Source organism: Anoplolepis gracilipes, unplaced genomic scaffold, assembly GCF_047496725.1.
Source record: "Anoplolepis gracilipes unplaced genomic scaffold, ASM4749672v1 Contig20, whole genome shotgun sequence".
NCBI classification, from domain to species: Eukaryota; Metazoa; Arthropoda; class Insecta; order Hymenoptera; family Formicidae; genus Anoplolepis; species Anoplolepis gracilipes.
The window spans coordinates 285,438-298,299 of NW_027328668.1; the positions used below are offsets into that span (position 1 = coordinate 285,438).

The window sequence follows — 12,862 nt, forward strand, 5'->3', positions numbered from 1 at the left end:
ATATTACATAAAAATAATCTGAGAAATAGATTCTTAAATTAATACATTTACAACTTTCACACTCAAGTTTAAGTTTTAGCTTTATTCTGTACACAGATATATATTTATCAATATATATTGTAGACACTCGTTTTTTTTTTTTTTTTTTTTTTTTTAATTTATGAATATCGATAGCGATCTCTCTTCCATTTGACAAGTGTACCTAATTATTTACTTACGGGTGTAACTTACGGAATCATTAAATCATCATTACTTCTTTCTTTTCTTACTTTTTAAGCTAGCTCAATCTAGAGCGCATAATAAATATTTTTTCCACTTCTGTTTCTTTCTCTTTCTTTCCTTCCTTTTTTTTTCTCCCGAAATTTTGTATATCGTAATGATAAGCGATTAGACATTTTAAGTATATTTATTGGGCTGCTATCTGAATTTGTTGGAAATTATTTTGAGAAAACTTTTTTAATGCGAAGAGCGAAAGTGCCCGGAAGTGCAGCTGCAATGTCGGCGATCTTAGAATAATCCAATGCGATGTGGTACGATTGAGTGCTACGTTTGTTGTGTACGCATTTGTATTTAATTTAACTATATTTTGTGAGATTAGATTTGTACAAGAAGAGTGTGTTTGACAACAAACGGGAGCGATGGGCAAAGGACCAAAATATATAATTTGCATTCGCCAATCTAAACTTTCTTATGATTGGCGTATTCACATCCATTTTTATATGCGCGACGCATTATAAGAGAGTCTCTTGTATCCGCAAAAAAAAAAAAAAAAAAAAAAAAATGAATGGACTCTCTCGAGGCATTTTGTACTTGCAAGGGCATTGTTGTGATACCACAGATGCAGCTTCATTGAAAATGAATAAAAAAAAATAATACGTTAACCGATATGTATTTTTATTTCTTCTTCATCGCTTCAAGAATGGGAACTAACAATAAGAAGAAAGATTAAGAGTAAGAAAGGTATTATTTGACATGAATACAGATGTTTGATTGTGTTAAAAATAAAACGATTTCCAGTATATGTATGACAGCAAGTAATTATAGTACAGTATGATTCAAAATCTTTGAAAATGGTATTTCGCTAAATTGTGGAAATATAAAATTTTTATATTATCCATTTTATTCTTAATTATTTGTTTTTTTACACTCTTTTACTTTTTATTTTTACATTTTCTTCCTATATACATAGAAACGTCCTTATGTGTATGATTATTCTAAATTTATATTAATAACGCACTCAACCCTGCACATGAAAATGTTTTTATGTATACATAAATAATAATTTATTTTATTTTTATACAAGTGTATGTAACTAATTATAAGTGCTTTAAACAAACATACAGCATAATTTTTGTAAGTAGAAACATTGGATAAAATATTAAGAATAGAGAAGCGTAATTAAAATATAAATATACTTACAATAGAAAAGAAAAGAAATTGTTATAATTTTTTTACATGTTTTATCATTCATTTTACTCTAGCTTCAGTTCGTCAATAACCGTCATATAAAGAATTAATTCTTTTATATCTATAAAAAGAAATAAATCAATTATAATCGATTACCTATATTGTAAAATTCGTGAACATATTTATGAAATTTTCTTTCATTTTTAAACGCTACATTTTGTTTACTACTATTTCTAAAGTTATTTACTACGTTATCTAGTTCCGTTAATGCTGTTTGTACATTGTGAATGTTTAAACTGCTAATCTTTAGAAATCCCCAAGACTTTTTTAAAAATACAAAAATTTTGTTTTAAAAATATAATTAGTATATGTTTAAGGCTCCCGAGTAATCAACGCGGCCATATTGAAATTGTGACGTCATAAGCGAGAAATAGCGAGAAATGATACCCTGATATATGTTGCGACTAACATGTAAATAAAAACATATTTCAACGAAATAATACTACCAATATCTTCAGCACACCTGTAAAAATGTACGGCTGATAATCCTTTCTCCTGACAATTGATAAATAACTGTAAATTGAGTCCGAAATGAACCCTTGCAATGCGGAAAAACACGCGATTTGACAGCTGTCGAAAGGAGAGGAAAATGTTACTTTACACAGTTTATTCCTTACACAGCTTGGCAGCTGTACATTTTCACAAGATTCATAAATACGTTGCACATCACAACACTAGCAAAAAGCAAATAATTACGACGTAGGTCGCAACATAAATTGGGCTGTCATTTCTCGCTTCTGACATATTTCCCAAAAGAGAGAAAGAGACCGAACTATATGTCGCCACCGTCGACATCGAAGTTTCGCGGCGAAGTTACTCGGGAGCCTTAATATACAACTTGATAAAAAAACACTAACTTAAACTAGAATTTCGCAATTTTGTACAGATATAAATTTTTTAACTAATAATGTCAAAGAGAAAGGTAACATGAGCCAGAGCAGAGTGTAAATAAAACTCAAGTCTTTTTAATAATAAAAAAAAAATATTTAATTGAACGTTTCAAATCATCTGCGAACCATCTTTAGCAATACAATATGTATAATCATATGACACACTAAAGCACTTAAAAGTGCAGACACATAAAATGTAATAAGTTTCTTACTGGCTCCAAATTTTATAAACAAAAGTACCGAATGCATGCTCTAAAGCACTTCTCACCAATCGAACTCAATGAACTTATTATTTAAAATAATCATAACATAAAAAAAAATCAATCTGCTTACCCTTTCCTTCGTCGTAAACTGTAATCTTTGATGATACGCATTTAAACCGATTTACATCGATCTTTTATTTGTACCCTTATATCCTGCGTTGACTCATTTGACTTTCTCTTTGATGTTATTAGTTTTATTTAAGAGCCTTATAAATTATCATTTTTTAATTTTTTAACTTTTGTCAAATTATAAATCAATATATAGATTTTACATTACAATACATTTAGGGTTATCGATTGCGAATCTAAAGCCAAAATCACAGCATTAAAAAATAACATTTTTTAAAGTGGACCTTCGTCTGGTCTATGATATATCACATTGTAATACATATTATATTACGTATGTCATTTACAAGAGTAATGTTTTTTTACAGATAAGATTTTTTTTACAAGTATGATGTTTTTTTACAGAATTCATTATTTATCAGACGAAGGACCAGCTATGTCAGCAGCATCCACAGCACATTGTAAAATATTTTTGTCTTTTTTAGCAGTATATAATTTATCGGACGACATAAGAGACATATGATTTTCATCAATTGTCATATTTATAGCTGTTTCTTTTCTCGTCTCTAATGCTGACTTAAGAACACAAATGGCATTAACAGAAGCCGGCGAAAATTTGTTACGTTTTTTTGTCTTTATATTATTTAAAAGAGAAAACATTCTTTCCGGATCAGTATTTGAATTTGGAAGTGTTCTAATAATATTCAGAACATTTATTAAATTTGGATATTTAACACTATTATCACTGTATCGACGTTGTAAAATTTCTTTCCACATATTATCGAAATTTAATTTAGAGAAATTTTGTTTTTCTTCCATTGTAAAATCTGATGATAATGCAATCCATTCTTGTTTTAAAGCGTCTTCATCAAAATCACCGATAGTTAGTTTAACTATGAGAGATACATCTTTAAATGATGTTTCTCTATCGTTATCGAATAAACTTACATATGGTTGAAAAACTTGTAATTTTGGTAAAAATATATCATTTATAGGTAATCTTTTATGAATTTCCTCTGCCGCAGTCACGTAAAATAATAAACAATTTTTTCGAACAGTTGTAACTATGTTTATGTGACCTTTTATTGTTAATTCATTAAGATATTCTTCGCATTCTGATCCTAAAATTATTTCATTAATAGCTTTTTGATTTTCCTTTAGAGAAAATACAATATTTGTAGATAATAGTTTTAAATATTCTTCTTTTAAAAAGTTTCGACAGATTTGGAAAAGAAAGTGTGTAGATTTTGGTTGTAACAAATGAATCCTCGTTTCTAACGCTTGAAAAAAAACGATAAATGTGTTAAAGAAATTTAATGTATACTTCAAAAAAAGAAAATAAGCTTTTACTTCTGCATTGTCCATCATAGACAATAGATATTCTGTAGTCTTTGTTTTCTCGCTCACAACCACTTCAATGAGAAAATATTTAATTTTATCCCAAAACTCAAGAAGTTTTTCGACACAGAAATAGTGAGAAAGCCAGCGTGTATCACATAACTTTAATATTTTGCGATTTTTTTCTTGAAAACACTCACAAAATTCGTGAAAAATACCCGAACCTTGTGGACTGCTATTAAGATAATTGGCGATCTTTTTTATAAATTCTTCACAAAATTTGGGCAATTTAGTACATGCAGCATGCGCTGCTAAAGCGGCGGAATGACAAGGACATGAAAACGTTAATAAATGTGGACATACATCTTCTAATTGGGTTTTAAATGATAAATGTTTTCCTGTCATGATAGATGTATTGTCACATGATAGAGCAATAATATTTAAAAATGGTATCTCTAATTGCTCCATTTCACATTGAAATACATGAAACAACTTTCCTGCGCTTAACTCTTTGGCATCAATATTAATTAGTTTAACTAATTGTGAGTGAACATCTAATGTTTCTGGATCAACGTATCGGACAAGAAAAATCATCCAGTTATCATTAGTTACAGTAGACGTTTTAATACAAACTGAAAATATTGTGTTCTGAATTTTATTAACAACACGATCCGTCTCAATCGGACACAAAACGTTTGTAATAATGTCTGTACACTTTGTTCGACCCATTCTCATGCTTCTCAACACATTAGGATCTTTTCCTACATCTTGAAAGAAACTAAGCATCTCTTTTGCAGTTTGATGGGGAATATTTTTGTCAGCAATTAATGCGGCATATCTCATTTCCGCTGATTTTCTATGCTTATTAAACAACAAAAGTGATTCATTAATTTGGATATGTGAATCTTCATTCGAACTGTTTACTTCAATACAATTGCTTTCACATTTACTTACATGTGCTTTGGATTCTGCGTGACGAGAGATTTGCGATAAACCGCCAGCTATAGATTTATCGCAAACCGAACAAAAAAATAAACTTGTGTCATGTGGCACTTCGCGTAACCAACCTTTAAATTGATCAATGTATAACCATTTTCGTAGAAATACTTTTTTACGCCATTTTTTTTTTGGTAAATCATTATTAACATCAGATAATGTATTTACTTTCATATTCTTCTTGTGACAAGCAGAATTTACATGTTTTGAAACGTGTGTTGAATTGCACGAAAAATTTTTCTTGCATATACTACAATGATAAAGACTATGATCGGATGGTACTTCGCGTAGCCAAGATTTATATCGATCATCATTAAGCCAACTTTCTGTAAAACTTCGTTTACGTTTTTTCGTCAATTCATCACACACTTCCATGATAATTATAAAATTGAAAAGAAAAGAGAAAAATAAAAAGAAGATGCTAGAATATATATACAAGTATGTGTTTATGTGTATAAATCACAGATAGAGATCAGATTTCCGTGGTTTTTCACTCTTATAGTATTTAATATGACTTTAAATCCTCTCTAACTTCTGTGCGTATATGCATGTATGTACAAATGAAATTGCAACTTACTTGCATAAATCTCAGGAATATTATTCTGCAGGAGTTCAATCACAAGCCGGCAATCACAAGCACATCAACAAGATGACAAGATGTTTCATGAAACGAGAAATGTGTATTATGTATGAAATGAATGTGTCACACAACCACAGGAATGTCTTAATACATTGAATTTATGCACTTATCATAGTATATATATATATATATATATATATATATATATATATATATATATATTTATATATACAGGTTGTCTCGAAAAGACCGGTAAATATTCTAATGGCAGGTTCTTTGGAACATTTTAAAACGAAAAGTTTAATACAAAAATGTCGAGGTTATAATAGTTTTCAAATTAGAAAGATTTAAAGATTACGAATGACAGGACTAGAATTTCGCGCGCTCAGGTATGGCAAAATAACAAGTGATAAAAGTGCTTCTATAAATTTATCTAATTTATCTAATTCTTTTATCACTTGTTATTTTGCCGTATCTGAGCGCGCGAAATTCTAGTCCTGTCATTCGTAATCTTTAAATCTTTCTAATTTGAAAACTATTGTAGCCTCGACATTTTTGTATTAAATTTTTCGCCTTAAAATGTTCTAAAGAACCTGCCATTAAAATATTTACCAGCATTTTCGGGACACCCTGTGTATATATATATCTGTCCAGAAAAAAAGAGACTGATTTTCTATACGTCGTACAATGATGCTATTCATCTGACTACTATGGAATCTTGTAGTATCACCTTTCAGAAACTCGTCTATTCCTTTTTCAATCATTAGTAGCCGGTTTGAAATTGATTAGTATGTAGTTAAGGAGATTCTACAATATGCGTTACCAATGTCCAGTTGCCAGTTGCTAAGAACAGCAACTTTAGTTGTAAAATACTATTTCCGGTTAAAATAAGTAGTTGCAGTTGTTAAAGAAAAGTTGCCCCACTTTTAACTTTTCTTTAGCAACCGCTACTGGTTGTTTCAACCAGAAACAGTATTTTGTAACTAGAGTTTACCATCTTTAGCAACTGGCAGCTAGACAACATTGGCAACGCATTGTAGAACTCCCTTTAAAATTTGCTTTTACTTTTTCTATCATGTCAATGAGACAACGAGCAGTATAAATTAAGTTTCCCGCCAAACTTCTATGGATAAAACCGCGGTACAGAAACATTTATTTAAAATTACGGTGACTCAAGTCGTGTTCAAGTCACACAAAGATATATAAATGATTTCGTGAAGGCCGAGAATCGCTCAGAGGCAAGAAGAGATCAGAGCACTCCGCCACAATATAAATGACGCAAACATCGCGTACGCGAAAAAATTCAGATATTAATATCGTGTACTATCGTTTTACTAATGTAAGTCTCATCTGTAGTCATTTTGCACGAAACGCGACGATTAGTAGGAAAAGGTTTCAACGTTCACATTGTTCAAATTTCTAGCGTCCCGGTCGCTTGTCGTTACCGAGCGACTTTAATCGATTAAACGGTTGAAAAAATAAGCATGCTTCTGAAAGGTGATACTACAAAATATCACAGTAGCCAGACAAATAACGCCATTTGTACTACAGAAAATCAGTCTCCTTTTTTTCAGACAGACAATGTATACAGTGTACAAAACAGTTTTTTTTAAAATTGTTATAATAAAAAAAGTTGTGCAAAATAGTTAACTTAGGCCGGTATTTATAGTCCGTTTTTATATATAAGATCATCTTAAGACATATTTTTAGTCGACTTAAGACTACGTTCAGCCAATCAGATGCCCAAATCGAATTTTAAGACCTTACTTAAGACGAGCTTGAATATAAGAACGGACTATGAATACCGGCCTTAATTTTTTAGTTTCAAAAATGATATAAAAATTGATAACTAAGTAAAAATTTTAATAAAACATTTTAATTAAAAAACTATAATTGTTTTTTTCCTACAAAAATAATAATGTTAAAAATAAAAATTTATCTAAAAATTAAAAACTAAATATTAATACAAAATAAAAGTTTTAAAAATTATAATTAAAATAATTTAGTGTGGCTAAACTAAACAATATGTTAATGAAATTTTAAAGTATTCTTTATGACTATTGGACGTAACTAAATTAAAGAACGACTGCAAAAATCGTCTATTTTTGGTTTCGATTTTGGAATTGATTTGTGTGTAAAATGATACTTTATGATGAGACATCAATCATAAGAAGTTTGTATTATTTGGTACAAAGTTCTACAATCGTGGAATTAAAAATAGACGAAAAACATACTTTTGTAATTGCTCTTTTAGTTCTAAGGATCGATTATGTATTTTTGAAAGAGTGAAAATGCGAAAAGTAATTGATTGGTGTATATTGTTAGATTTAAAAGTATGCACCAATTAGCGATCACACAAGTTGCTCACTTTTCGCATTTTCATTCCTTCAGAAATACACAAACAACTCCCTAAACTATTATTTGTTGGTCTAATATTTTAAAATTATAATATTTTGAAATTTAGTAGTTTTTAGTTAATTAAATTTTTTTATTTTGTATTAATTTTCAATTTTTAATTTTAATTATTATTTTTGTTAAAAAATTATATTATTTTTTATAATATAATTTTTTACAAAAATTTTTTCAATTAAAATGTTTTTATTTAAAATTCCATAAGTTTTTATTATTAGTTCGCGTTTGTTTTTATATAATTATTTTGGTAAAAAATTAAAATATCTATTTTGCACAACTTTTCTCAATGTGACAGTTTTTTAACTAAAATAATATTATATAAATTACAATAAGACTATTTTGTAATACACTTTTTTACAATACATACAACAATAATACAATATGTACATACAATAATTTTTCAGAACTGTATTTTGTACCTTTTATTAAAAAGGTAAAATTTTTAGAGCTGTATCATTCTTTTTTTTAACATCTTTAAGCAAATTATTTTAAATATAAAAAATTTATATGTTATGATTTATAAGTTATATCTTTTTTAAAATGTCAAATATATAAATATTTAACATAAATATATTTTGCAAGAGGCAAGTATGCAGTTTAAAATTATGTTTATAAATGTATGTAGACAATTTAAAATTACTAAGTTAATATAAATATTACTGGAAGTTTACTCAAAAGAAGTAAAGCTATATATTCTGTATTTTTGAATAGCTGAATCAGATAATCACTTTACAATAATTTTTATTAAAATATTATTTTAAATAATCAGTGTATATGCTCTTGTGCAAGATATTTCATGTATGCTCTTACGTGTGTAAGATAACTTTTGTAATAGATGTAATTTCATTAAGCCACTTAATCCATTGAGGAACAGCAACAACTGTATGTAGGATATATATTTGTAAAACATTGTTTAGAAGCTAATTTGGTTAGATCACTCTTTTTATCCTACCTATATCTTTATTTTAAGAAAATTAATCTATTTTATATTATTTCATAAACAAATATATAATTCTTGTCGTTTCTAAACAAAATATTTTATAAATATACATACATATTTTGCTTCTCAATGGACCAAGATATTTCATAAAATTACATATTATATAAGTTGTCTTGCATGTAAAAGCATATGTACTGATGATTTATTTATAATAAATAAATACTATTTAAATATGTATAAAAAGTAATATAAAGTGATTACATGATTGAACTATCTGGAAATACTATCCAAAAGAAGTGTACAACTATATTTTCTACACAATTAAATTAGATAAATAATTTTGAACTCTATCTTAGATACGCTTATTAAAACTGAACATATGTATTCCATAAATATATTATATATATAGTTGTTGCTGTTTTTTTTTATTTAAATTATTTGGCAAAGTTGTATGTATTGTATGAGTTAGCTTGCATATGTAAGAATACATATGCATTTAATGATTTATTTATAATAAATAACTATTATTTAAATGCGATGTGTAAGAAGTAATATAAAATAATTACCTGATTAAACTATCTAAAATGCTATCTAAAATGCTATCCAGAAGAAAAGTGCAACCACACTTTTTTATAAGCAAATTTCCTGCAATATTTAAATTAAATTAAATTAATAATTTTGAACCTATCTGCATACATTTATTAAAATAATACACTGCAAGTACTTATTAAAATATATACTTATATTAAATATTATTTTACGTTTTTAATATAAATAACTTACTTTCCTGAATTTAACCTATATTTGTCAGAAGATACTAATATCGAAAATTTAAACGTGCAAGCCGTTATCTGTTTATCGTAAATCGCTGCTAGCGCAATCTTTTGTTGAAAGTAATAGCAGAGAGAAGCCTGAGAGGAACTATGCTAGTAAAGATAGCCAACCAAAGTTAATTTTTTGAACTTTCAGTAATTGTAATAAATTGTTGGTTGTTTGTTGGTTACTGTTAGTCTGATTTTGACGTGTGTTGGTTATTGCTAGCCTGATTTTGACGTTTGTTGTTATTAGTTCAATTGTTATTAACAAAATAAATATTAATGTGAAGTTAGCCCATAGACCTTAGGACCGAGCCATCTATCGGTGAAAGTGATCGAAAAAAAGAGAAAGAAAGCACACAAAAACGGCGAGAGCGTCCGAAATGGCCACGTTCGGATTGGATACCACCAATCATATCAACCAATGCTTAAGGTCACCAGCAACGATTAGCCAATCAGAGAGTCCTATTTTGAATTGGCCAATCAAATACGTGGTCATTTTATACTCATTCAAAAACGGCCACTCTCTATCTCTTTCTATTCAATGCCGTAACACCACAGTTTAACGTGGTAACACTAGGAGAACCAATCACAATCTTAGAAAGAGAGAGAAATATGGCCGTCTTCACGCTTGCTCTCTCTCTTTTTTTCCAACCATTTTTGAAACACATTTAAATGGGGATTGCTCGGTTTAGGTCTCAAGGTCTATGAGTTAGCCTACCTAATAAAAATTTTAATTATTTTTTAATTAATTATATGTCAAATCGATTGTTAATTTCAATTATGCCTCTAAAGCCCGTATCAGACTACGCATTAAAAATTGAGATTAAAGATTAAAGATTGAAATTGGACCAATCAAGACAAAGCAATTTTAATTCCTTTTGTTCTGATTAGTCAAATTCTAATCTTTAATCTTCAATCTTCAATTTTCAATTCGTAGTCTAATACAAGCTTAAGGGTCGACAGAAAGCACTGTGAAGATTCTTATCGGCCGGCTGCGAACTATGCATTTGTTTTTGTCGTATTACAGCTAAAATTTAGAGAAAATTGCAATAAAATTATGATATTTTTAATCAGCAACATTGTCCGCAGGTTCGTAAAGAGCAATTTTTTGGAAAAAAGGTCGAAATAAAATTTCCAAAAATGTGCTGCTGACCGCGGATCAGGTGTAGCTGCTCTTTGAATGCGAATTCAATTTATTATAAATTTTTAAGAGTCAAATTGCAAAATCCGACTCTTTACAAACTTTTTAATTTTTATAAAGAATATATTAAAAAATATTCATAAAAAAATATAACTTTTTCGAAGCTGAAAACGAAAAATTAGAATATGACTATCTGTACTTAAAATACAGCTAACGAATCGATGTTGGTAGCACCGCTTGCTAAGGAGAGACAATGAAAGACAATAACGTCGTCTTTGTCTCTCTTGAAATGTAATGATGTTTGTACGTATACAGATATACACCAATACATTGAATAAGAATTCATTTCTCAATGTTGGTGACAGTGACGCTGGAATTTTCTCGCCGGTCTTGTCAGCTCCGTAAAGTTAGCCAAACCACTTTGATTTTTTTATAATTAAAATTAACTAATCGTTTAGAAATCGTGTGGAGATGATCAGAAGTCTAATTAAAACGTTTTGAGGTTCATCGCTTTTTTTAAATTAAATAATTAAAATTTCGATGTAAAGTTTGCCAAACATTTTTATTTTTCGTCCAATCGAGTTAAACAAGAGTTTATTCGATGCAGAATCGTTAGGTGGTCACGAATAAATTCTTTACAACGTTTGGAGGTCCATAGTTTATCCGAAAAATGAAAAAAATCATGTGCGGTAAAATTCCAAATTCTTTTAAGGCTCATTCACACTTTGGCAGAAAAACAGAAAGCAAACAGCGGCTGGAGTTCCGAAAAGCTCAAACCCCTGATTTTGCTGTCATCACGTATATTTACGTATTTTGATGCGCTGATTACGAAAATAATAATGAAAGTTACCGACAATTTAATTTTCATGGTAAAAACCATAAAAAATCGTTAAAAAATGACGTCTTTTGGTTTTATTTTATCAAATACTGAAAATTAAAAAAAATGTTTTAAACAAAAGTTGTAGATCTTTCCGAAATATGCATTTTAGGTTTTATTCATTTTTACCATACAAGTGATAGTTTTCTAGAAAATCAAACTTAAAAATATATCTCATCACACTACGATCCTCGTTTTGCGTAAAAAATTGAAAACAATTGAACACTGCACGATTGGACACTGCACGATTAGACATTGCATGATTAGAAGCGAGGCTCCGTCCCGCTCCCATAAAAAAAATAACAAAATTTGAGTGCAGGTTAACAGTACTGCGTAGAAGTTTCAATGTAAAATTTTGTAGAAAACCCATGTAGAATCGTACATTATAGTCCTCGTTTTGCGTAAAAAATTAAAAACTCATGTGGAATCGTACAATTTTGAATCAAATGATGTCCAATCGTGTGATGTCCAATAGTTCAGTGTCCAATTATGCTGTGTCCAATCGTGCAGTATCCAATCTGAACGTGTCCAAACGGGATGCACCCCATATTGTAGTGTGATGAGATATATCTTTAAGTTTGATTTTCTAGAAAATTATCACTTGTATGGTAAAAATGAATAGAACATAAAATTGTATTTCGGAGAGATATACAACTTTTGTTTAAAACATTTTTCTAAATTTTCAGTATTTGATAAAATAAAACCAAAAGACGTCATTTTTTAACGATTTTTTATGGTTTTCACCATGAAAATTAAATTGTCGGTAACTTTCATTATTATTTTCGTAATCAGCGCATCAAAATACGTAAATATACGTGATGACAGCAAAATCAGGGGTTTGAGCTTTTCGGAACTCCATTCATCATATTATCATATAAAAATATTAGAAATTCTTTAACAGTCAATTGCCAACGCGAGTTTTGATTGGCTTTTGCTGTCTGCTTTCTGTTTTTCTGCCAAAGTGTGAATGAGCCTTAAAAGAATTTGGAATTTTACCGCACATGATTTTTTTCATTTTTCGAATAAACTATGGACCTCCAAACGTTGTGAAGAATTTCGTGACCACCTAACGAT

The 12,862-nt window shown here is 29.1% G+C and overlaps 1 long non-coding RNA gene across 2 annotated transcripts; it reads right to left on the reverse strand.

Moving 5' to 3' along the window:
* Positions 1-253: 253 nt before the first annotated feature.
* On the reverse strand, positions 254-9,995 carry LOC140675621 (uncharacterized). Of its 2 annotated transcripts, XR_012048416.1 has the most exons (4): positions 9,736-9,993; positions 9,519-9,597; positions 4,979-5,622; positions 254-1,528 (listed from the first exon to the last, which is right to left on the reverse strand). It is a non-coding gene; the product is annotated as an uncharacterized lncRNA (long non-coding RNA). The 2 variants fall into 2 exon arrangements; XR_012048415.1 differs by lacking the exon at positions 254-1,528 and having other exon boundaries at positions 4,304-5,622; positions 9,736-9,995.
* Positions 9,996-12,862: the final 2,867 nt, after the last annotated feature.